Below are 27443 nucleotides of genomic sequence, written 5' to 3'. Positions count from 1 at the left end.
CATACTCTCTAACCCCGAATCGGTCGTATGCTGTTACGAAAATTTGAATGTTTCGATTACGGTTTATTGTAACACATCCATTTCTATCATTAAAGAAAGATTTAAAATTCTGTGAAATATGCTAGTACTATGTGACCATACATGCGCCTTCTTACAAAGCAGTCATTCCAGAACAATTTTGTGTAATTTTGATCCGTGGATATTCACTTTTTAGTTTGTTTACGTTAATTTCGAATTTGTTCTAAATTTGAGGAAATTGAAACCGCCAGAGAGAAAATTACAAGGAAGTAAGATTATATAATTGGACTATGTGAACATGTTGCAGGCATTTCATTGATTTTGGGGTATAATATGTTTAGACAGGAGATATTTATGAATCAATGTTGCTGTTAAGTTTTAGCTTGTTTGCAATAATTTGCAAAATTGCTATCAATTTACATAAAAGTGTATTGAGAAATGATTACGAAACAGTCTGATTGAAAATTACGTATAAACAGACATCAGCGTGTACATTTTCTGCATAACAAGACGCGGGAACACAACCATTGATTAGGATAAGTTTGGCTATTAGGTATTTGGAAATTTTGTAATATGAGGTATGCACTAAAAGCATAGCCATTACCTAAATAAAATTGATGAAGATGGAATAGGTGTGTGCTGTCAAGTCTTGTGCAATTCCTTTACCGGACACTCGTAAATTATCTTTCATAGTGATTTGCAGGTTGAATATGGTACTTTTTGTTAAAAAACCGTTGATAAAATGCATTTACATGCTTTGTTATTTCGTCGTTGTGCTCTTCGTAAGGCTTGCAAAACCAACCTACTGCCTGTTGCAAAGTAGATATTTCCAGTGCAACAGTTTTGGCCGGGGAACATGATATCAATGAGTGATTCCGGCAATTGGGGATTTCGCATGAGAAAGACTTCTGTCACCTTTCTCAACCCATAAATATCTCATTCGATTTCCTGGTTCAGCAAGGAATGAAGGAATAGAATGGGCGAATCCGCGTCACTGGAGACGTAGTGGAATCGGTAAATGGAGTGTGGTGGTGAGAGACTGGCTTAAAAATGCTGGCGGTGATGCGTGGAGGTGGGGGTTCTATAGGTCGGGGAACGTGCCATTTGAATGGTAGACGAGAATGTTACATGGCTCTTTGCTTGGCATGGGACAGTCAGCAGAAGTCTGATAAAGGAAATTGACGCCGATATAGCGAAATTACTCTGAGCAACGCTCGCAACAGCATTCAATGCTTCGTTGCCTCGACATTGGAGCGATGAAGAGGTGGACCGTGACATTATTTTGCTCTTAGAAAGGCCAATGAAGAAACTGAGTTAGTATTTCAAATTCACTTATTAAACTTAGTGCTCAGGCGAAACATTGGATTGTCACAATACTGTTTGATGGTACCCGAACGTCAATCTATTAGGCACATGGTAGGCCAGTTCGCTTGGATTATGGGGCCTCCTTGGCGGAAAACCTAGGGGACTTGGAATAATAAGCGGTGAACATGGTGAATGGGGACATTGTGACTTGAAAATCAAGAGGAATTGCGTAATCAAGCAAGAGAAGAGGGCGACTTAAGGGCGTGGGTGATGCAGGACCGGGTGCCAGCTCTCTGAGGCTAGTGATGTGTAAATCGGGTACCTTGGTTGAATGAAAGGCAGTGGGTGGTGCAGTTGGTTTGTGAAGAATCAGTAAATGTCAGCTTACATGTAGCAGTTCAATAAGAAGTCAACAGCGATAACTAAAAAGAATAGAAATACCATAGTGGTTTTTTTTCAAAGTTTTTAGATTAAAAAAGGGAGTTTCTTCATGGAAGGTGATCTCTCGGCCTTTAGCACGAAAGCGTTCCAACCGCGGACTCTTTCCAGGGGTACATTTTCTACTTCCACACCGGCGGCGCATTCATCTTCTACCGTGTCTCCTCTTTGATAATGACAAGAGCTGTTGGTCTATTTTGGTGATATTTCAGAAAAGATATTGGAGTTAATGGTTGTCGATCGCAACTCACTGAGCGTGAACTATGTAGGCGTGGTCGAGGTTCAGATCGGGAATTTCTACCGATTGTAGGAGTATATTTAGCAGGTTAATTAGGGCGCTGGTAACGGTCTTCGTAGGGCACAGGACCGGCAGGTGAGGGTCAAACAATCCAGAAAGATCCCATCTAAAGCAATTTTGGTATTTATCTCGATAATGACAGCATTGTGAGATTATTTGAACCCATTTACAGAGAAGTAAAAGCCATAATGGTAGGTGTATGCCGCCAGTGTGCAGTGTCATCTGCTACGTACCGACTTCAATATACAGTTATAGGTGATCATTTGCTTTGCTGCATGAGACAAGTCCGTGAATGCTTGGTGTGCTAAGTTCGATGATAAAGGTACCTGAAAATTCACGACGACCCCTGGCCTACTTTGCAGTATCCTTACGTTGGGCCAGTTAAATAGTACTCTGACTAAATACTTTACTGCATTTTCTACATTGTTGTTGCTCAGCAAGTCTCACTAACGTGGTAAAACATCATTAGAGTCAATAACTGTGGTGTGGTTAACAGCAAATATCCGTGAAACCTGACGACCTTTTCAAGAAAGCATCCAAACCATTCATCCGAACCCCTAATAACTGAGAAGTAGAAAAACCCAAAGCACGCATCGTTTTATCTCTGTCATCAGCACGGGGTAATGGCAGTGAATTTTTGGCCCAACAAAGGGAACATCTACTTAACTTGGCCATTATGGTTATTAGAGTCAAGTTTAGAAATCATGACATTACAGTCTGGTCGACTTCGCCACGCTTTTTTAGGGGCGGAGAAACAGAAAATAGTTCCGTGTCGGTCGTTTTCTATCTGTGGGATCTGTTGAGTTTAAATGGTAATACGATTTCTCGATAATGGTGTAATTTGCATGTCGGCTTCGTTTAAAGATTACCCAGAAAGTTTATTTTTGTCCCGCTTTTAAGTTGTCAAAAAGAATGGCAAGACAATGCAAAGTTATGTGAAGACGGCGTAAAAATCTATGAACGCAGGTCTATTCGTTTTGTTAAATTAAGTGTGAATTTCATCCAATCAAAAACAAAGAGAATGTCACTGCGGATTTAGATGTTCCATTTCCGGTTCCTTGAGCACGTGACGTTTTAAAGCCTCGCGCTGGATAACTGCGGGGTCTGACAAATTGGGTCTTCTTTGTGTCTCTCTAAAAGACGACACTGTCTTATGTAAATACGGATAGATTGTTGATAAGTCGTTCGAGATCTTACTCGTGTAAGATGACGTCACAACTGTGTTTTACTTGGCCAGAAGCAAATTCTGGTGATTGCGCTGTGGGACAACTACTTTAGTAAATGGGTGACAATTACTTTAAATGTAGGTATTCAGAAATGGCGGTAAAAGAGACGGCACGGTTCAAACTTGGGTTAATCAGAAGAGGGTACTTTACTGAATAGCCGAATTCTGTTGACATGATGCAAACTGAATGTTTAATTGAATAAATTTCAAACTAATTCATCCGCAATTGGTAAATAGCTGGTTTCAGTAAAAACTTGTAGAATCCTCGCAATAATGTATGTTTCTTACAAAATGACCCAGATTGATAGCGGGTTCAGGTTCTTTTTGAGCGAATGCTTGTATTTAGTGTTGTGTAACTAATCTCTATCAAAGCGAATTTGCACTTGGTTCTGACGACTAGTGTATGGCCATGAGGTATGTAATGAGTTCATATTTTTTTATTCAAAAATGTCATTTATTGGTGTTGAAAACTAACATGACTGAACTGTTTTTAACAGAGCAGCAATCATTCTAACGTTAAAATGATTGATTTTACCCAGCGTAAAGCTAAACGCATATTTTCTGCAACATCCCGTAAATAGTGTGTCGCTCATTTTGCAAATGGACCCTAATTGAACCAGCGTTTAACCGTAATGCGAAAATAACCATCCGCAAAAAAATGCACAACAATTAATGTGAAGTAACGAGGCAAACACTCGCGGCATGAAAATGACATAATGAGCAATTGCGCAAAGCACATGGAATCCACAATCCGATTTTCTCATTCTTAAAAGCAGTTTTTCGCTACTTTTCTGAGATGCTTTGGAAATAAATCAGGATGCAGCATATTGTGTACAAAACGAGGCCATTATCGGATTGCCCTACTCCATTAGATGTAATCCAGTGATTTCATTTCATTGGTTCAGCAAATGAATTACGTCAGTCGGGAGCATCTACAGATGATTAAAACGACGATCGGAGAAATCCATCTCTGATCGAAAATGACAAAGAAAACAACACTTCATGTTGAGAAAAAGCGCATAACATTAAGGTATAGGGGAATGGAAATAGTTTTACTCGTTCTGCAGTGACTGCAATCGCGCAATTCTATTGTTCAATACAAGTCTGCATCTGCATGTATCCCTTTATGAGCCCTGAGGGAATAATCATCCTTGATGCCCTCGTTTCTTTATTTTATTGATAGTGTATGCATCAGCATCGGAATACTCAGCGGTTCGTCATCGAATAATTGCAGTCTTTCATGTGCTCAATATTTCCTAGACTTCGGAACAAGCGGGAGCAATGAGGGATACTATCAAATTGGTAAATGCAATTTGATAATTTTAAGGGCGTATTCCTTCTCCGACGGAAGGCATGACGGCGTCCCGATTTAAATCGCGCGTCGATCGCCTACACAAGTCTAGTTCTTTAATTTGATCAGTCATCTCACGTTGATGATCTTGCGAAGGAGTATGCATTCATCATTATGCGCCTGCCAAGGTCGTTCTGCTCAAAATGCACGATAGTTGTTCTGATGTAAATTCTGTAAAAGTCCATTCCAAAGGTTAGTAAAAGCCATGCTGAGAAGCTTCGGTTGACCATATCTCAGTTTTACCTTTAGAAGTTATGAAGAGGAGGACGTGGTCAGACGCGTTCCGGTCTGATGTACGAAAATTGGACAACAGCGGCTGTCACCACTTCCCATGCTTTATAGTTACAGCTGCAACAGTACAGTCCATGTCGGTCTGAATCACTTGTTGTAAACACGAAACGGCTATTTGCTTTAACCCAGACATAACTGGCCGGTTAGCTCAGTTGGTTAGAGCGTCGTGCTAATAACGCGAATGTCGCGGGTTCGATCCCCGTACTGGCCATCTATTTTGCTAGTTTTACTTTTAGAAGTTATGAATGGGACGACGTGGTCAGACACTTTCCGGTCTGATGTCCGAAAAATGGACAACAGCGGCTGTCACCGCTATCCATGCTTTATAGTTACAGCTGCAACAGTACAGTCCATGTAGGTCTTAATCATTGGTTGTAAACAAGAAACGGCTATTTGCTTCAACTTAGATACAACTGGCCGGTTAGCTCAGTTGGTTAGAGCGTCGTGCTAATAACGCGAATGTCGCGGGTTCGATCCCCGTACTGGCCATCTGTTTTGTCACTCTCACGCTTTTTTCGATTTCGCTCGAGTGACAATTATCGTACTTTTGCATCCGATAACGTTTAAAGGAAAACGGTAACTTTTCAGATGCTGCACAATTAAACAATCACACTTAGGAAGCTGTTTAATGTGTTATTTAGTAGGCGTCAGCACTGTTGACCAAACGAATTGAAACCCCCGCCGCCATTTTCCCAGAGCAATACCCTTCTCTCGTAACCGGTCTGATCATCAGTTAATCTGGGGCGTGGTGTACCCCTGAGCGATATCATAATGAACTCAGTGTCACCCAACACTCCGATACGGGTAATATACTCGCTAATCGATGGGAAGATTCATGATATCTTGTTCAATATACACAGTTCATTGATTGTGTAATCGACTTTGCCCTTGAAGAGTCTATAGCCTATATCATGGTTGCTCCGCACTGATGGCAGTAAGTCTAAATTAGCCAGTTGTTGCATTAAACTCACTCGTATTTCCATGATGGAGCTCTTGTCTTCTCAAACGGCCATACCCAAAGTCTGTTTAATATATGATGCTGCAGCCTGATAAAGATATAGCAAGTAAATTCCTTATATATTGAAAGTGTTTGATGTTGTGGTGTGAATGACGTGTGTATCTCATTTCAAAAAGTGATATAATCGATACTAAATACCAGTCACATAAAAATATAATTCTCGTCAATCGACTTTCTTTGTGTGACTGCACGATCTCGAACCTTCCAAGTCAAATTGAGGACAATTTTCTCTGTCACTTAATTGCGCAATATGATGTCCTTCAGAAATTCTAAACCATCGAAACTCAAATGATCGCTCATATTGCTTTAGGCAAGCTCGTATCTCGTGAAATCTCGCTACGGGCGACATTTCGTGCATTGCTGTCAATCTTGTTCCACAAGGTCTAAACGCAATCTACACTCACTGAAATCAGTACAACGATAACGTTCGCACTGAAATTTCACGAAATACAAATTGCGTATTGCAAAATGATCTTTATCCTAGAAAGCAACGACATGATTATGGTTTTTTTAGTTGATGAACGCCTGATACTCTAAGAAGGGTCACCCAAAAAGCGAAGATGATTTTGCCACACATTGGGACTGTCTTCGATACAGCGAATTTTGAATTTGTGGCGACGAGTTGCAGTTCCGAAATATTGTACATAATTGTCGCATCAGCGTCCATGTCAGCAAGCCGCGCAGAACTGCAAGTAAGCAATGTCCATCATTACACTCATTATAGACATAGAACACTGGATACTGCTGTTTGTAAGGTGGAACGTGAGTTACTGTTAAACAACAATATAGAGACAAGCGTAGACAGTCACTTGTTGTTGAAATGACTTCAGGCGGAGGAATTTCAATCCGCCAAAAATAGTGTACTCGGTACATTCCTGTAAATCAATAGAACTATCCTTTATGGTTTTAAAACTGCACTTTTCTATTATAAAATGTTAATATATCGTTTCCGCCCAGACCAGCGCAAAAGCTTACGACATAAAGCATCCGAACATGTCGCAAAAACAAACTTTTTACTCCTCAGTATTGAAATGTCAACATACATTTTGATCCGCAATGTCAGCCATCAAACCAGGTATTCAGAAATGATGTTCCTTCAATATTATTTCTGCACAGATTCACAAAATGGCATAAAGTGTTTTAATTTGGGGAATCAGCCATAAAACCGCGACCTACATTGATGACGGATGGCCGAGGATATTAAAAGATCGGTGAAGTTTTTGGGGCAGTGTAGCTTCGGGGAAATGGCGCTTGGCATCACCGACACGGGTAGTGCGTACAGAGTACTCGCCCTGGGGCGTTTGGGACAATAGCAAACGATCAAAGTCTCATGTTCGAAATGACAGTTTTTGAAAATGAAAAAAGCTAGCTGTAATTGTCGAATATTTTAGCTCTTGATTAAAACCTACGTCCTGATAACAAATACTTTGGGGAAGTAGTCGCCATTCCTATCAATGTTATTCGCAAGCAGTCGACACAATCAGACACATTTCCTTTTCTATAAAAATTTTTTTTTTTTTACAACATCATAATATTTGGTTGAGAAACACTCAAAAACGTTACACCGCGGTTAACAGCAAGGTTAGCTAATCAACCCTCAATCTAAATAGAATAAGTAACTGAACTATGTCTAAACAATTAAATTAGGGCCCTCAAATAATGATAGCTGCATGGCAACAAAACAGGTTGTTTGTAAGTGATTTATTTGATATTAAACATGTTACGTGCCTTCAAATATAAATTAGACATGCCGCTGATATCATCAGCAACTAGAGCTGTAAAACTACAGCATCAACATCACTGTTACCATCAAGGTGTTAAGACCGGTAAAGTTAGCGCTGCAGCGCATTCCATCACAGCATCTATCCAACTGACGTTACGCCAACGTTCAGGCTCTATATATGAGTGCTATTTTTAGCCTCGGAGCGTTGTGGAGGTGTGGCCAAATACCCGGCGGCGGTCAAACTGCGCGCGGGTTCGAATTGCAAATTCATTAGCCCCGGTAGTTTTGTGTCGGGATTAAACTTTTTTTATGTCTATCAATAATGGTCGCATCGGTTGTTTTATGATGCTTCTGATAAATTATATTGTTGTTAAGTGGAAAGAAATTGCATCATGCTCTAACTCACTTATTAAATGTACGTTAAATTACTATAATACACGTGAATTCAATCGATGGCATCGCGTCAGTGTTTGTTTTGATTTGGTATGATTAAAAGGAAGGATTTTGTTGCACCGAAACTCGATAGATAAAATCTAAATATATCAGCACAATAGTACTTCCAATGTTTTTCAAGCCATACATTTTCCATCACCACTGAGTAAATACGGATTGTGTACCATTCTTGAATCACAAGCAAGTTGATGCTTCAAAACTTGATCAGTGCCACCAGAAATATATTGCTGACAAAGGCAGATTTCAAACAGGCAATGATACATTACAAATCATGAACAATTGATGATGTCAAATCGTTTCCGGGTCTATATATTTATCTATGTATTTATATCACAGATATCTTTTTTCTCTCCAAGCGTATTGTCCCAGTCTATGTTACTTTTCAAATGCATGCAACGATGTACCGCGTCTTTATGCTGTACGAAATAACATTTGATGATCTCAGTAAACTGAATGCACAAGTGGCAACTAAATGCATACAAGGAAAACCATTTTTCCACGCCACTAGTAACATAAATTTCCATCCCGGACATGGCATGAAGATGTCAAGTGATCAACTTGAATCTTTTGACTTTTGTCAACCCAGCCAAAAGCAATTGGAAGAAATCAACAGATAAGATATTACAAAGTTGTGAGAATATTTCCCAAATATCCTATCCTTTCAAACGCATCCTGCGAACCGCAGTAACGCATTCTCTCCTGCCTTCAGAGGATATACAAAGGGGCAAAGCCATTGTTCCTTGACGATGCTTTCGTGGGAACCTTATCACTTCTAGAACGACCTTTTCAAGGTAGTGGTTCCTTTTGAAGGTCGTGGAGCTTGTACTGGCCCTCGCTACACTGTGTATGCCATACAGGTCGGTACACAGTCAAGGTGCCAGGGCCATTCATAGTAAAACCTTCGCACAAAGTCATACACAAGGTAAATTGGCCTCCAGTTTGTGAATGAATGGCACTAAACACTGACAAAGTCGACTAGGGGCTTCAAGGGCCGCAGTGACGACCCTTATCTTTCATACACCGAGTCCTTCCCGGCGATGACTGCCATTTCGAAGGACACGTCTCAACATGACGGTCAAGGGCACAAAGTTCTCACAACATTAACATGAAATTTTAATTTCTCACACTTGTGTAGTTGAGGTTTTAATCTCCCAAAAGACACGAAGACAATCGCGAAAAGTCACAAAAATCTTGTAGACAATCCTTTGGAATTTCTAGACAACTGTCGTAGTCGCTCCGCTCAATGAATCAGAGGGATATAATCTCGTGAATTATGCATGAGAATTGTTTGAAGTGTTCCAATGAAAGGGTTACAGTCTCCTTGTCGCAGGAGAGCCATAAACCCATCCATAATCACAATGCTACTTCCGTGGTCTTGCAGGATTTTTATAACTTGTCGAGTTTTGTTGGTTTTACCCGCTGCTGAGAGACCAGGCTTCGAAATGCAATCTCAACAACATGTTGTTATAACGCACTTTCGACACTGGGGTAGCTTTCGTACTGAGTTCTAGTGGTGTTTTGGCAGAGCCCAACGGTAAATTTTACTGTTGGAAGACGTAATCGACAATCATGAAAATAAATATCGAGATAATATTTTTTTCTTACTGGAAAAACTGGAAAGTTTTTTGAAAGTTTTTTTCAGAAATGGTGCAGATCTCCAAAATAAATAGGCACGAGGGTGAAAACAGTCACTGACTACCGAAAGTAGAGAAGAACCATTGAACAATAGCTTCATGTAAACAGCTAAACAGATATCTTATAAGACAATTAACTGAATCTATTTGATGTAGCGACATACACGTACATGTAGGTATATGTGCAGCCGTCAGTGCCAACTCTGTATCCCCATCCCCCCCCCCCAGCTCCGTCCAAAGATAGACACCACATCAACGTCGAATTGATGTTTGCACTGACCACTATACATAGGAGTTTAGCGGTAATTGCCAAGAGTGGTAAAAATCAAAGGAAATGAATAAGATATGTGTTGATTCATACGTCCACCAGTGTGCGGTTAATCCGGTTAATCACAATAAACGCATTGAGATAATCAATTTCATAAGGCACGATGAGTGTTCGTGTATGATTCATAAGTGTTTTGATAGGTCCTCGAGATTTACGAGCAAAATATCGTGTTTTTGGAGACATTATTTTCATTAAGCTTTTGACAATGTTTGAAATAATTCATACACTGCTACATGCATTACATTGGGACTGTTACACCAAAATTATCATATCCTTGATACGTTTTCTTTTTGTTTCGCCAATGTTTGTTTGTCGGGCAAATGTTTGTACAAAATGACACTGCTAGATGTACAACAAAATCATTATACCCTTGATATAAGTTTTTATTTTGGAAAACATTTGTCTGATATAGGGAAGGATTACATTTCTAAATGATCTCACATGGGGACATCATTGATTTGACTAGGTCCAAATTATTCCATGATTAAGCAATCCGTCTAGAATCTGCTATTCTGAAATGCAGAGTGGGCCATTGATATTAGAATTTTATTCATAATCATAGAGACTCATTCAAATTTTGAAAATAGTATATTAATAATATCAATGTAGATAATGAATACCAACGTTGAATATTCTCTCGGCAGACATACAAGGTTAGCATTGATAAATCCCGGCTTTTTTCGACCATGTTGGGGGTCATAATTTGCATTCGGTATTAAAAAGTTAACCAGATACAGCTATTGAATATAATTCATGTATATAACATGACATTCGGCGGAGGGGAGATTAACCAGGGCATCGTCTGATGATACCAAATTCCCATGGAATGAGATTTAAATAAGTATTGCCCAGTGATTTAAGGCTGAAATGGCAATGGATTTGATAAAAGCTTTAGCAAACTAGATGGCCAGGAAGGTCTCCCAAGATTGTGTACAATGTGGAATCCTTCTGGTTCCACCATTTTGAAACTGGGTCAGTGAGAACTCCCGAAAGCACATGTATATGCAAGTAATGGCGTACCAAGTTTTCAAAATAGTATAATGATAAAATAACATCATCATTATGTACATGTTCATTAATGATCACATTGGGTTTGAAATTTAAGGATGTTCGATATGAGTGTTACTCACCAGTATTTCTCAAATGGTAAGCACAAAACACAAATTGAAAAAAGTAATATCATGATAATCATAATCTAGTTCTTAAGGCAGCCTAATATTTAAACAGATACATGTAGATTCATCTCTGTTGAAGCATTCAGTGAGTTTTACAATAAACCACTCTTTAATTTTTACTGGCACCTTGAAGGAAATACACGTGAAGACGTGCTTTATCTGAAATTTATGTGTTGCGAACGATTCAAATAATCATCATGAACATATCCTTTCCTCTTCCTTGTGTAAGTTGATTACGATATGGAAGTAAACATGACAATATGGATGTCAGCTTGGTCAGCTTACCACCAGTCTCTATAAAAATTACATTACATATTAGGCTTATTAATTAAATACATGTACATACATGTAGTATAATGATCACCAATTTGGTAACGATGGTACGATACGTATGCTCAATAGGAGGATTAAAACCTGGTATTTTTGTATATGCTATCGAATTGTATTGTGATTTGAATCCGTCCAAAAAAATATTGAAAATCACATCCTTTTTTTCAGGTTCCGTAATCTTTTAGAATTTGACACTACATGTAGATGAAGCCAACACCTGCGTCAATGTCCGCCCCATCAAGTACGTTCAGCGCAAAACAGCTTTGAATCTTCGCATTTTCTCAGGCGCTTTCTCATCAAAGTGATGACAGTCCAAAATTAAAGATGACACTATAAAATCGATATAATACTAACTTAGCTTCTGGCTAAAGTTTGCCATTGTCTGTGGGACCCTTGTTCCAGAATAGCGGTTTGAGATTCAGATGAGAGAGAAAGCGATGCAACAAATTGCCAGTTTACGACCGGGGAAACAAACAACATGGGTATTACACCTGATATTTTGATCATAATATTAGTGACTACGTTTCATTACTATCGTATAGCCATAAATGGTGAACGCTGCCGGGGCGCGTTATCAGGCCAAGTGATCTAGTGCGAGGTGTGAGCTCAACACGCAAAAGTCGACCCAGGTCGTGAAAGTTGTCGCGCCATGCAGGTACACTGTCGCCATATCATGGTTGAGTGCCACTCGGGCAATATACGCTACGTTATGACATTTAGGATATGACTTCCAAAAGTGAGGGGAAACTTTGGTGAGATAATGTTGATATCGTTCTGATGACAGTATTGGTGTGAGACCAAGAAATCTACGAAGGCTATGTCTAATGTTGACAATACGCGGGAAGATAAGCAACTTTTCAGTTAAGGTACTCACTGTAGATCACGATGTTGTTTTAAGAGATTAAGAGGATTTAGTGTTGTTGACACGGTGCTGTAATCCTGTCTCCGAAGTTTGAGACGAAGGGGGTCAACGATAGTGAAAGTCTACTCACCCCTAGTATAGTTGTAGCCATCCCAGAATGAATATTCGAATCCAGAATTTTGCCTGATATTAGTGTTAGTCACCGTAGAATGCTGTACTGATGGCCATTCAATTCTTTCTTACATTAAAAGCAATCTGGCACCGCCTTCACGTCCGTGTGATTGTACGACGTAAAGCTTTGATGGTTCCGCCCCTGTGTGACGCGAGCCAATCCCGCTGTGTCATTATCACGTGATTGACATCCCAAACGACTCTCCTTTCAAGGGAAACCATCAGTCAATGAACAAACGGGGAGTACGCTTATCTGTGGGGCGAAGGGGAGGCAAACAGAAGGAGAAAATGTCATAATTTGCGCTGGAAATTACCGACCCGTGCGCTTAGGAGGTTTCTTATCATCAATTTGAAATGACTAGGGTAAATATCGTTCCGCCTTCGTGTCCCGAGTTGCGTTTTATACCAACCCTATCGTCTGGGCACTCTCCTTCAGCATCTCAAATCGTCGTTTCAGCCTTGAATGCAGCATCCGGAAAGTTAGGTAATGCAGCAGTTTACGCCTTTTCGGATGATGCTAAGATTAAATCGTGTTAGAAGCGAATTTACACGATCAGGGTACACGTTTTCTGCCTTATCTCATGGCCGTCACGCCTGGTAGCGTCAAATTCCGCGCCGACACGCCATGTGTAATCTTTTCCAAGTATAATGAATAATATTTGCAGCATGTTAAGATACATGGCGAACAGGATAGGAGGCATTATTCGACCGCGGTCGCGCTATTCAATAAACATGTCAACCCATCTTCAGATCTTTATCCCATTCAATCTCGACGCGCTACTTCCTCGGCGTAAACTGTTTTCACAATGGCGCGATCCTTGAAAGGATTCCCTCGGAAGATGGCACTTCTCAATGGCAGGATGAGCGGATTTGAAGCCCAAATTACCTCTGTTCACTCGATACTATATCCAGATTAATTACGCTGATATGTGTCCCTGAAAGGATGAGGCAGTCAAGAGGTGTCGACGAAGAAAGGGCATAAATTGTCTGATGTTATTTCCAAGTTATTCAGCGATTTCCGCCGTTTTGTCATTTAGGCAATTGTTGGTCAGTTATACAGATTGGCTCAAACTTTAACTAGATCTTATTTTAAGTGACACTAAGACATATCAGTGGCCACTACTGTCAACCCGAACTGCTTTGTTTTCGAGTTTTCGGTTTGTGAGATATAGTATTTTGATGATAAGTATGACACAATTTGCAATCCTATCGTGTCTTTTCAGTGATAGGACAATACATACTGTATGTACAACATGTAAAAGGTCGAATTATGTGGACTGTAAATCAAAATTACGATGTTATTCAAGAAATCACGTGTTTAGAAAATAATTTTGGATAGGCTTTCAATCAACGGTTACACTAACAGGCCATGTTTTGGCACATTAAAAAGTGACATTCTCACCAGATTACCAGCGGGTCAGCAAGATATGAAAGAGGATTTAATAAAATAAAACTCTGCAAGAACAGGTTCTAACTTCATCTGCCTATTGCTTCTGCATGGGCGGATACAAGGAACGACAACAGCAACAACGGCTTCTTATAAAAAACGGAACGGCAACAAACGCAAAACATCCAAAAGTTCTGTGTTTGTTTCCATTTCTGCTTGAGATATTAGTAGCCATACCGTCAAGCTAGCTAATATCTCCTTCTTTAAACATACACAATCAACATTTTTTCAACAAGTGAAGTGTTATCGAAATTCAGGTCGCAAATTCCTGTCTATTGCACTCGTGAAATTGAATGATTGTATGTGCAAAATCTATCAAAGTGAGCAGTTAATCAGGCATGGCTTCGAACAACTGGGTTGGAAGTATCCTATTAGATTTGAAAACACTACGACTCCAAGTATGACAACTTGATAGAGTTGGTATGTGTGGAGGGACCGTTCGGGCCAACCCTAACTCAACCATGCGAATCACATGTCCAGAAATAATGCGATAATTGAATAAATGCTTTCAAGAAAAGGCACATTCATTTTGAAGTATGTCGGACATCTTTGTTACGTCATCGAAACTTGCGTATTGCATCAATGTGCATCACGTGATACGCTTCGTTTATTCAGCAGCGGTTAGGATTTGATCATGGCCAATTTGATTTTGCAGTGTCTTTAATACGCGGATCACCTGTTAGAGTTGGTTACCCTTGTCTGTAGACTATCTTTACCAATAACGACCCTTTTCATAAGAATGGCAGGCCTGCACTTTTTCACCACATTCCGAGTGAAGTATTTTACAAGTGAGGCTACTGCGTTGTTATAAACTGCTAAGCATCTTTTTAAATTAACACTTTTTTCCTTGAAATTGTGTTACTAAGGGAAATGACCAATGGTACAGACAGTTGCACCAACGATGACCAGATGCATGGGATTATTCGAACCCAAATTACACCCTACCAATACAAGAGAGCAAGCAAAACTTTCTCTGTTGTGTCCGTTTCTATATATAATCTTCTTAATTCGTTTACCCGATTTTGTTCAAACAACTAAAATATCAAATGTCATTAAAAATAACTTTTTGGGCCTTTGATACAAGCTGTAAAGTGAACTGAGCATACGTTTTTCGCGTTTGCCACTGAAAGTTTCTAAAGTTTTATATTATTTTAATCTATCTTTTTTCAGTAGTGGACCCTCACCGATAACATTCCGGCTGCCAACGAAAGTTTCTGAAGTCGATCGATCACATTGTGAACTGTTTGTGAAGACAGTATAATTTAGTTTCTCCTCATACGGAGCAAATAGGGGCGGCATATTCTTAGCCTTTGCTCTAAACATGAAGTGGTTCAAGGGCCTCTTAAAGGCTATCCTTAGGCGTTAAAATTACAAGCTAAACCACCCGGTATGGTGTTAATACAAGGGTTACACCAGTCAAAGCCCAGTGGGAACAAACTAGAAAATACTATTTAGACATTGACGCAAATTGAAGTAGGCCCTAGTCTGTTCCAAATCATTACCTTTTGAATGAAGAAAATTACAAAATTAGAGTTTTCGTTCGTATCGGCTGTAACTCTGCAGGGGTCGGAGGTTTGATTGGCTTGCTCCCTGAAGGCGTGAAATGGCCATGAAGTATGTTTGTGGTGGACAATTACACCATGTCATCGGCACCATTAAGGAGCTAAGAAGGGTACTAAGACTGTTTCACCAATAATCAAAATCGTCCTTTTAAAGGCGACACCTTAACGCGACCGATAACCCGCCCCGTAATAAGCTATTTTCCTTACTAAGGCATAATTAGCTACAAAAAGGGCCTCTTTTCTCATTTAGGTTCAGTAGCAATTTTCTTGTTAGATTTGCAAACGCTCCATTAGAGGGTTTTTCTATCCTAAAGGCTATTTAAAGGGAAATACTTAACATCACTTCAAATCATCATCAAACGACAGGAAAAAATCAGAAAGGATTTTCGATGCTAACTTTTGGTAAGCAAAGATACCAATGAGTAAACGTGAAGTGGCAAGCATTGGAAACTAGTCTCACGCAATGTTATAAAGAGTTTTCCTTGGTGTCAAAACTACGTGTACAGGATTTCTTTTGATTTAGTCATAACTATAGTACCTTATGATCTCTATAGAGCTGTGAGTGTATGATGATGTGTGTAGCTATGCAATCGGCTTCATTGCTGTTGTCCATCACTCAGAAACCTCGCGGAAATGCCGCCATATGTCGGCTGCATGAACAATACAAATTTCAATTATCACTCGCCTGCTTCGACCAATCATACATAACCTTTCCCGGACTTTTTCATCCCATTCGCACATTTCAGAAGTTGCTATGCTAACTGTCCAGCACAGTTTGATCGCAATTAGCGCACATTGTCCAAGTCGACACCTTTGAAAAGTCACAATCATATCGTATCGACGCTGAAAAAAAATCAATGACGGACACTTTTAACATTTGCCTGTCTGCCAACACAAACCACGTTGTCTTTTTGTCCAAGTACGCTCCACATTGAAAGGCAATTGGCATGGGGTTTATATGAGTTAATGGAACAGCATTATTCGAAATTTATGAATAGTTTACCGTTTTATATTTTTTGTTGTCTCGTTTGCATTATGTTGTGCGGTTTGAAAGAGTCCATTTTGTATATTATTAGAATCGGTTGGCGGTTTCGACCAATCATAAAGGGAAGGGTTATAAGCCATTTTGTATGATTAGTAAAACTTGTGGGAATCGGCGCGGGAACGCCCTAAAAATGTCCGTTTGAAACCTGTTTAACCTGTAAAATTGGAATATATAATGACAATTCTGCCTGCGGTAGACCCATTGTGAAATTTTTCCCGAATTTGAACTAATGTGGTTTGGTGTTTTGCACGTATAATGTTGTCTGATGTGAAACGTAAAGAACTGGTGGCAAAATGATCGAGAATTGAAACGGCAGCCAAAGTCGGGGGTGGTGGGACCAGAAGCGGTTTTTTCAATTTTACCTGGCCTTGCGTATCACATACAAATAAGGAAGTGTGCAGTGTTTCGTCATTTTCATATTCATCATAATATCAAACTTCAAAATTTTAATTGAGACGCCAGATTTTACGACTTAATCAAATCGCCCTATCACGTGAAAGAGGACATTCTTTGTGTCCATGTTACATTATCTTCACGTGCCTTCAAAGGGGGCCGAACTCGCGATCATCATGGCAAGTAACCCATGATAATACACCCCGCCTACAGATTTAGCGCACGCTAGCCGTGCTTAAACAATGAACAAAAATAAACCACGTCTTTGAGGAATTACCTCACGCCCAGTTGAGACAATGCACTACCAGGTTGTACATCCTGCAACTAACTCTGGCATGTCTGGTCCAGTATATGGTCTCCTTCGCTAAGTTGGAGTTTGCATTTAGATAAAGGCGGGTGTGGCTAGGACTTCTTCATCCTTCTGGGTACTGCACGGGGACAATAAGGTTCAACCTTCCCCCGGCGTTTGGAGCTCCGAAGCGTCGAAGGGACTGGAGGGACGAACCCGTGCTGCGAGAACAACAAAACCGCTGCTGCAGCATTTGTCCGCGCACCTCAGAGGTGTATTTTTGTTCGCTAATAGGCTGTAGAGCTCTAGGAGGCAAAATTAGGCCTTTTGAACAAGTTGAACACGAAGTCAGGTTAGTTAAGGACCGGTTTATTAGCTTGAAGAGTCTTCAGCCGTACTCGATTAGAAATGCCTGTAAGTCAAAGAGGCGCACCGCGGAGCCCTGCGCGTTTCGACTCGCACAGCGGCTCAAGATGCCTCATGCTAAATTCGGCGGATTTAGGGATTTTTAACAAAAACCCTGTGAGTTTTTGTCATTATCCGTGGGCATGTTTTCTGCCTCAGAACACGGGGGAATCTGGACGGTTTGATCACTGCTCGTTCACTAATTGGTTGCCGTAAATTAAGGCGGGTCCCTCACGCTCGGGTATCCAGGGAATGTCTGTCGAAGCGCTCCTTCTTTTTTCATGAGATCGCAGCCGAGTTCAGTGGTGCGCTGTACTATGACAGATATTTTGTTTTTGTCACGCTATTAGGACAATGATAAAAATAAAATGTGTTACGTGTAAAATGTAGCCGTACTCTTATTGAATGATAAGATTCCCAAATAATCTTATATAACACAAAAAATAGACAGATAAAAACAGCCAATCGGCCGTGCAGGGCAACATCTTTGAAGGTCGGTCTCATTCTGCGTAAGGTCGAGGAGGAGCGAGATGAACCGTCTTACCTAAGTTTTAATGATGTCTTGCGAAGCTAACATAAAACAATTTCTCAAGAACGTTAACGCATAAGACATGTATGACGGTATAGCACTGCACACACACGGTCTCGCTCTCACCATACGGGCACAGACATCCACAGACACCGGACACCGCCGTCTTCCCCGAGACTATGGGTAGCGATGCACTGTAATAGTCAGTTCCATCCGCACACCCCAAGGGGACAGAGTCATTACTGTGGCCAGCGCATCCCCATTTAGCGCAAATTAGACTCATTAAATTCTATTACAGGCCATTGGTCAGTGGCAATTTGAAAAATCCCGCATTCAACAAAGATACGATCAATGCACGGACATTTCCTCACAATATTGCAAGAATTCCGCAAGAATTACGTAATATTTTCCGCCCGTAATATCTTGTAATAACGTTTAAACGTTTAAAGTTTACCTCTTTAATTCCGAGAAAGCAAATTTTATTTCGGTATAAGATCTTGCTGCCGCTGCACCGCTACTAAAACAACTTGATTAACTGCTATCAAAAATTAACAAAGACTAAAAATGAGGAAGCAATGCTGCAGCATCTTATCTAGCGCCATAGGTACCAAATTCTGATAATAGGTGGTTTTTAGAACTCTAATCGGCACCTATCCACTTTTTTACCTCCTTTTGCTGGCTGTTGCCTGATTTTAGTCTTTTAGAACGACCCAAGCACTTTGGAGCGGATAATATAAGGTCGCATAAGTATGTCTTGAGAGAGATGCCCTATATAACAGCCCAATAAACCCCTAAACGACATAAATCTGGTTCAATCTGTTTTGTATAAATTCCGGTTGCGTATAAATCACTGGTTAAGGCGAATCTCTTGATTGACATCGATGGTGATGATAGAGTTGGTTTACCCAGGTCAATATTAATCAATTAGAGACTTGTTTCATGCGTCAGCCACCTTATTGAGTATTCGAGCAAGCTGTTTTGCAAAGAATCGTGCAAAAGCTTGACATGAAAAACACAGAGATTAACATTGCAACCCAGAGAATCACATTAATAAGACATTGTAAGTTGTCCTTACGCGTATTTCGACCTACTTTCGATGTTTTGAAGTCAAAATGAAGAGTTACATGGCAACACCCTACATGTACATGTACATCAGATACCATGCCGATCTACCGTCGGTGTGCGTGTTATCCGTCCTTAAAAGGAAGATAGTTAAGGATTGATATTCAGCGTCGGTAGGCCGGCAAGTCAGATATGGACTTGTTGACACAAGTATGACTTGGCAGCGAAAATGAATCACAGAAGTGTCCTATTTTCAAATTTTAACATATAGTGATTAAACCAGGCATATTTTGGCTGACATTACCTACCTTTGCTGTTTCCAGTCGCATTAAGAATCTGTGTAAGTAACTGTACATGTACAATATCTACGTCCGTAGAGAGAAACGGGACAAAGTGAATGGCAGTGTCGAACTTTCGCCCCGGGGCCGGTGGAGATGAGATGCTCCGGCTTCTAAGGAATCGGTCTTATTCGAATTCGCAATTAACGAATGCACATGGGACATGCGGGTACATTTGCCATGGTTCCAGTGGCGTGAATCGATCATTGACAGCCGCCAACACAGCATCGCCATTAGATAAACGGAGTTCACAGGTCTTTTGTTGCCAATATTAATTTTGAAGTGGCGTCAAAAAAGATGTGTTATTATCTGAGATATGTCACCCAAGGAGATTTCACTGTGACACAGCGGGTTGGCGGGGGTTTTGACATGTTTACTAAATTTCAAGTACGCGGTCCACCCGTTTTTGATGGTGTTTGATACGGTGTTTGGTCATGGAGAAGTAAGGTTATGAACTGGTTGAGTTGTCCTGGGGCTGAGTTCAGTGGATGCGGTGATCAAGAGCAGCGATAGGACTGAATGTTTTGGCAGGTTCCCAGTTTTTCAGCATCCTTTTTAAGGATAGTTAGCTGGTAATAAATGGGATATCAAGAAAGCTATGGAAATGGTCCAATGTCATCAAATATAGACTAGGCTATTTCCTATAGTGGATAGTTCGTCTTATGATGAAATCAGGATTAGTATGTATAACAACATGTATTTAATCTAATAGAGCAGTCTTGACTAGGCTTATTTGGTTCAGAGACATGCCAGATGTATCATATTCCTTCATTAAAGGGCTGGCAATGAATTATGCCGGTTGATCCTCTGCCCAGGTTCAGATTTAGGCGACTTCTTTCTTGTGGGTTCAAAGTAACTTCCCAAACAAGTGACAAAAAACAAAACAACAATTTTGATTCGAGTGTGAATTTAACTTATGCAATTTAAATCAATATAAATTTAGCCGATAGTTAAGTATCAAGGTTAAGTTACATTTCAAAATTTCTGGGACTGCACTTCTGTCGAACCGGGCGACACCCTTCGCGCTTTCCAGGTCACTAAACACAGTATTTTAATCAGATTTTTATCCAAATTCAGAAGTGTGGGCTGATGTCAAAATCTTTAGCCATCTCCAAACTACCAAAACGTCAACACATTTACTTCCAGGTCAGTGAGCTTACATATTTACTGTCATTTTCTATGTTTTCCACAATAATCCAAGGTGTGAAACTGCCAGGATGAACAAAGCCGCCACCGGGCCTAAAGACCATAATTGGTCTGTAGAGTACCTTTGATTGAAAGTGGTTGATGCGAAGGTCACAACCTGGAGCTACAGCCATTTTCTAGATTCTGGGTCTTTATCCTCGGTGCTAGAATCGACACCTCAGTGTTTCAGAATGATAAAGGGTATTTAACGTTAAGGGCCAATATCCGTGCCGTGTCTCTGTTGACAGCAACCCACGATCCAGGCCCAGGGCGATAAGTTTTGTCTGCCTAAAATCGGGTGAAAAAGCATCGGGAAAATCCCTAGGTGAGAATATCATTCAATTTGAAAACTTCTGCTGGTTTGACATTTGTTGAAATAGAGTTGTAATTACTGTCCAAGTAATGTATGGTTTCCATGATCAGGACGTCTGCACAGTTGAAATAGGATGAACTGAAGAATAACGGGGAGCAGACGTTTCTGAAGGTCGTCTGTTGAGGTAGCAGACTCAAGGGTAGAAGTCATGGCTGTAAAAGTGTGAATCGTAACATGTGGGCATGAGTATGTTAGCTTCTGATGAGGGATGAGGGAAAATATGTTATATAGTGTAGATTATTGGCGACAAATCGTAAGATGATCGCAGTGATGGCGGCCTAGATTACTACGTTGCAGTAAAAAAGGAAGTAAGGAAGTTAATGAGTGTAAAACTGGACTGTGAAGAAAGAAAATTTCAAAAACGTTCACTTGAGAGTTGGAAATGCTCAACAACTTGTTGCTTTTTCTAGCTTTTGAGCATCCATAATTTGGCATTGTGACTACGTGCTATGTATACAATGGGATTCTCTAAATAAGTTTGCGATCGTTCGCTCTCTAGTAATTCGTAGATTATCTGTGAGAAGAAGTAGAAACCAGGTGGTAAAGTACCAATCCGTAGGAATTGATCCGAAACCAAATCATCTTGTTCGCACTAACTGAATTCGAGCTGATGGTCGATTCGCTTTTAACAGTATCAGCAACAGCCGAAGTCAGTGCTTGCTCTTTTGATCAGGAGTACCCTTGCACACTCGATCTATTCTGCAAATTCCCGCGAATACCGCCATTCCTTAACACATAAATTCCGAACACAAGATAGTGAAACATCAATTGATTAAACAAATTTGACCTTGACCTCTGTCTGAAGAACTCTAATATGAAAACCAAATAAAAGGGATTCATGCCACGATGGGTAAATCATTATACTTCTTGTCAAATGTCATGAGAAAGAAGGTTAATGATACACCTTTCAAAACATATCACATCCCAAACTCATCTCGTCTCATGGCATATGTTCCCTAGGTCTATTAGGGTTTCCAAATCACTGCTCCCTGTGTTACAGAAATCCACCTAATGACATGGTTTTGCCTTTCGATTCTTTGGCCGTAAAGGTCTGGCCCCTCCTTGACCAACCCTGGAACGCCCAGAGTTCTAATCGGTGGAGAATCGCAAGGAAATCGCCCTATTAGAAAATTGCAGAAGAAAGCATCATGGTTGTTTATGGTTTGTTATTTGTTTGGGGGTCTCCGGTTGTAAATTGACGGAGTCTCCCACGATTTGAGGCAATTAGGGGCTGGGTCTTCAAGGTTAGGGTTCAAAGGGTCTGTAATGGAATTATCAGATTTGGCTCCGTTTGTAAGGTTGTAAGCAGATTGATTCCATCTGTCAATGGGTGGGTGGTTTGGCGATTTATGATGACGGGGGTGGGGGGGGGGGTGGTTATTGCGTTGAGTGCGTAGGCCTTGTGGTTGAGGCGTCCGAACCTTAATCGAAGGGTCTTGGGACCCTTTGGTCACCCTTGCGCCCTTTGAACCGACACTGATACCGCAGAGTGTCTCTGTGGAGACCTACAGTGACAAACCCTTGTTGTTGTGAAGCGCTTTTGGAACTGGCCTTGGTCCGCAGTGAGACAGCGCGATATAAAAACTGCCACGATTGTTATCATCACTACTTCAAGCGGGATACAGCATGTTGTGATTGTGACCTGCGATTCCGACGGACTAAATTGCGTTAAATACATGTAGGTTGAAACTCACATTACGGAAAAGCTACAGTCCACACACCAACAAAACGCATTTATCAAATAGAGTTATGCCTTTCTTTGTAGAACACATACATCACTGGATTTAAGTATCAAGTCACAAAATCTTATAATGCGTTCAATCCAAAAATCTAAGTGAAAAAATCAATCTAATAGCCCAGGTTAATCTTCGTAGATTTCCGCCGACGTTTGATTGCGGGTATGCGTGCGTTGGTCAGCGGTTTCTTAGCGTAGTATTCCCTGAACACGCCACGGCAAATCGCTGCCTGATGACAGAGCAAACAGAACGAGAAAATGGCATCATTATGGAGAAATTTAGGGCAATTTGGAGCCAGTTCATCGGCTGATTGCTCGAGAAATTGTCGATCTTTCCGCATCAGGACGAGAGGGCTTTAATCAAGGCGGCCATTACGCTTGAGATTAGACGTCCTCCCGTGATCACGGCGCTTCGAGAAAAATCTATCGGAAAACCAACATTTACTGCGACTGAGATAGGTCTTAAGATGAAATGCATTAATTTAGTGTCTCCTTGATTGCAGGCACAATTGGTGGGTATTTGTGTTGATTGCAACCCGGGGTAATGAGGAGTCTAATCACCGTGATTGTGCACGCGCGCTATGGCGACCGAGATTGTTTCCATGCAGCTGATTACAGTTTGGGTGGATATAAATTCTGGATGGGCATGGCGGCTGGGGAGGGGGCATCTCTTGGGGAGGGTGGGTGAGGGAAATGGGGCGAGAGAGGGTGGTAAGGGGAGGGAGACAGGCAAGTGATATGTCTTGTAAGACGACAATCTTCACTTCAGTTTTACGAGTATATTTAATTGGATCTCTGTTTGCCATAAGCAATCATGATCATTCAGTCACAAGGATGTTGTTCTTCTAACATAACATAAGATATTCTAGCAGCAAATGGCAGGGACTACCAACAAATACTTAAACATTCCTGGAGCCAACACCCACTTTGTATACCACCGGTCGATACTTGCAATAATTGGATTCTGTGGTTAATGTCGATAGAAATACTATTTATAATTCACGTATCAGTCTATCATACCCTACAGCGATTCAAATAACACCGTTTTAACTTTTTTGCAACTTTGCTGGGCGTATACCCACTAAGAGGAAAAGTTTAGCGGCGGATTATCTCATGCTGGCACTTGTAGATTTGGCAAAGCAACAGTAACTCTGATAAGGTAGCCAAGACACCCTTTGATTGTGCATGTTGATTAAACCATGCCAAATCGTCACAAATTTTGACTGAACTGACATATGAAAGTGCTTTTAAACGTGCATCGACGTGGAGTGTGCATACCGGAGAGAACAGCCGGCAGCCATGATGTTTCAATACGTCAGAATTTTCTTCAAAGACAATATCAAATTTACATCATTTCGTTCTTCCCTTTGCCGATGGCAGTCAATTTGTCTAACTTCGGTTTCTTTTGCCAAGTAAAACCATCGCGGATCGTAGTTTCGCTGCGAGCGAACAAACTGTTGTTTGTTGGCGTAATGATTTGTATTAACAGTAGCTCATTTGAAAATCGTTGTAAGAGTATTTATTATTTCTAAATTAGGATGATAACTTTGCTGGAATTTGATCTTGTTTATCGTAATCGATGTTTAGGCCAGAGGCAAGTACGTTCTTGAGATAATGGTTTTTCAGCTGATTTTATAGCTAATACAAATATGCACGCCGTAAAGGTAGTCCTCGTCGGAGAAAAGTGGTTTTAAGAGTCTGATGCATTATGTTTAGCTGTCAAACTTGTTGTAATGTCTGTCTCGGCCATCTTTGTCTATTGTTGTACGTATTTTTTCTCCTCTGTACTTTTAAGTAAGTAGAAAAAAATAAAATTTGAATTCTATAGATTTACAAGTGAGGTTTGCCTGATTGTTTCATTGTGAAAATGTATATTCATTCTGATTCTACAAAACATTTTAAAATCTTTGATGGAACAAGTACTCTTGTCAGGAAAGATCCGTTTTACCTCATTTCTGGATTTTGTAAGTTTCTGATTTTTCAAAACGGGTTTGTTTATGTCTTTGACTTACACGTTAATCAATACTTTACACCATCGATTATATACCTCTTTAGATGCTTAATGACTGGTTCTGCTAACAGGTCATCATAAAATGTCATATTCAGCATTTTGTCTATTCATCGCATTTTTTACAAATCGCGTGACAGATATACGCTATTCATTTCAAAGTGCGTTACCTCGCCCATTCTTGAACGGGAATAACTTCATCACATGTCTTCAAAGTTTTTATCATATTTTGTAGAATAGCCTAAAGATTTTTTGGTTGAATTTTATTTTTCAATATCAAGTAATGAATTTAATTGTAACAATTAATCTATGGACGGTTTCCTATAACAATGAAAAGTAACAAAAGAAAGCAGTTGATTATCGACTAAATGAATTTTTATCATCAAACATAAAATACGTTTTTTTCCTGAGGAAATACATAAAAAAGAAATCCCTTTGGCAATCTTGCGATATATACCCATATTTCTTAGAGGCTTGTCAATGATAGCTTTCGAAAACAGAATTTTGGTTGTAATGAGGACTTGAACTTAACAGGATGTTGGCTTTTGATAAGACGGAGCAGAATTAAAACAAATGAACGGATAAAATATTTGGGCAATACGGGGCTCGAATCCGCGACATTCGCGTTATTAGCACGACGCTCTAACCATCTGAGCTAACCTGCCGGCGATTAGGTCAGATATCCATCATTGGGGCCAAACAAAAAATCTGACTGTCAGCAAACAATGTCACATCATTTTAAAGTCAGACCATAATGACCGTGGCATGGTGCCCAGGCTTTGACCATAAGCTCATCTTCAGGACCCGTCACCGCATTGTAAGTTACTAACGACAGAAAATCATGTCCGCCAATTAACCTAACAAATTTGAGTTAATTGTCTATAAATTATACAGCAGACTGGAGTGCGCGAAGAAAGTCCATCTGATCTGGTGCAACCTGACATAAAACATTAGTTCAGTATCATCACGATCGTGAGGTTAATCACACACTGTCGTAACGAAGGTGGAGGATCAGTTCCGGTCGTTTTATTAATTAGCGTGCTCGGCTGTGACCAGTGATGGGGGACTTGGTAACAGTTCTGTCGCGTATATAGATTTTCTAGAAAATGGAATAAACAATGGGACCCTGTATCAAAACGCTGGATGGGAGCTTCCCGTGTTTACCTGCCACTGCTCCGTGAGGATGGACGAGCAAGATTTGGCCTCGTTCCTATCTCGAGGTCAAGGCCATTCCGTGAGCAAGACACATTACGACATCGAAAATGCGTAATTTCGGTCAATAATCATCTAATTTCACAGTCGCTGTTTGACAATGTTCTACATTCTAAAATACCTCGGTTAAAATGTTTCTTTTTTTAATGGATTATGCCCATCAGCTTAGTTCTGACCAGATTTCGATGAGACAACCACAACCTTTTTGCTTGGTAGAAAATGCGCCTTAAGCAGTTGGTAGAGAGTGCTTAAAAGATAGGTGTTTTGTAATAGGAATTGATACCAGCGTCACTGTGCTTGTCTCACGAAATTCCCTTCGTAACAGGGAAATTTTCTCTAATAAGAGATACATTTTCATTCAAACCACGAAGCTAATATCGCTGATGCGGTGCCATCTCAATTCAGTGTGGTTCGATAGAGGTTTGCCCGATAGAAAATTAAGTCACTCTCAATTAATTCGAGGATTGATGAAACAAATCCGAAGATTCGCCGTTTCCTGGCAGGGTTTGTGAAACCGACACGTTTTTCTTCTCGAACATTGATCGTACACTGCTGGTATACTGGTATGAGCGGTGTGGTGAGATGGTCCTACTCTCACTGCTTGAGTTGGCCGCCATTGCATCAGAATAATATGCTGAAATCTCTCGGCGCTTGGAGGATGGAAAACATCAACAAAAGGATCAAAATGTTCTTTGTGTTGCCGCCAAAAATATTGGCCAGTACGGGGATCGAACCCGCGACATTCGCGTTATTAGCACGACGCTCTAACCAGCTGAGCTAACCGGCCAGTTGGTACTAAGCCAAAGATAAAAGTCAAAATTATCAAATCCAAATCACTATTAGGTCAACTTGATATTACGACATGTCAAATATTTAATGCGATGCTTATACGGAGACATGTAAATAACTTATCAGGGTCATTAGGCCCTATGTATTGTCACTCTACACTAGCAAAAATATAAGTACTAACCGTTTCGTTTGTGCTAATAGTGAGGTTTCGCAACCGCCCGGTTAGGCCCTACGCAAGGAGGATACCGCGGTGACGTCACGGCTTTTCCAAGATGGCGCTGCATATTGTAAACAAACTCGATCCACGGCCAAGGGAAAATCAAGTCATCAAAAAAGTTAGATTTTTTCGCATCAAATCAGAGTTATTAGTACTTTTCTGCTATGAAATAAGTCTTCAGACAATAAGCTATCATTTGAATAATGAAAAGTGCTGTTTTGATGGGAAAAATAG

General features: G+C 40.4%; 1 protein-coding gene and 3 non-coding genes across 4 annotated transcripts in view; 2 read left to right on the top strand and 2 right to left on the bottom strand.

The window, feature by feature from the left end:
• Positions 1-12648, bottom strand: part of LOC135499866 (transcription factor Sp9-like) — a 34121-nt gene extending 21473 nt beyond the window's left edge. Inside the window, exon 1 of the mRNA XM_064790862.1 lies at positions 12580-12648. The gene's annotated coding sequence lies outside the window, so the exon portion shown is untranslated. The remainder of the gene's footprint in view (positions 1-12579) is intronic.
• Positions 5064-5137, top strand: Trnai-aau (transfer RNA isoleucine (anticodon AAU)). Its single transcript has one exon. It is a non-coding gene; the product is annotated as a tRNA-Ile (tRNA).
• Positions 5342-5415, top strand: Trnai-aau (transfer RNA isoleucine (anticodon AAU)). Its single transcript has one exon. It is a non-coding gene; the product is annotated as a tRNA-Ile (tRNA).
• Positions 12649-26916: 14268 nt separating the features above from the next.
• On the bottom strand, positions 26917-26990 carry Trnai-aau (transfer RNA isoleucine (anticodon AAU)). Its single transcript has one exon. It is a non-coding gene; the product is annotated as a tRNA-Ile (tRNA).
• Positions 26991-27443: the final 453 nt, after the last annotated feature.

Source organism: Lineus longissimus, chromosome 15 (assembly GCF_910592395.1).
Source record: "Lineus longissimus chromosome 15, tnLinLong1.2, whole genome shotgun sequence".
Classification (NCBI taxonomy): Eukaryota; Metazoa; Nemertea; class Pilidiophora; order Heteronemertea; family Lineidae; genus Lineus; species Lineus longissimus.
The sequence above is the reverse complement of the archived record's forward strand: the minus strand, read 5'-3'. Positions and strand labels throughout refer to the sequence as shown.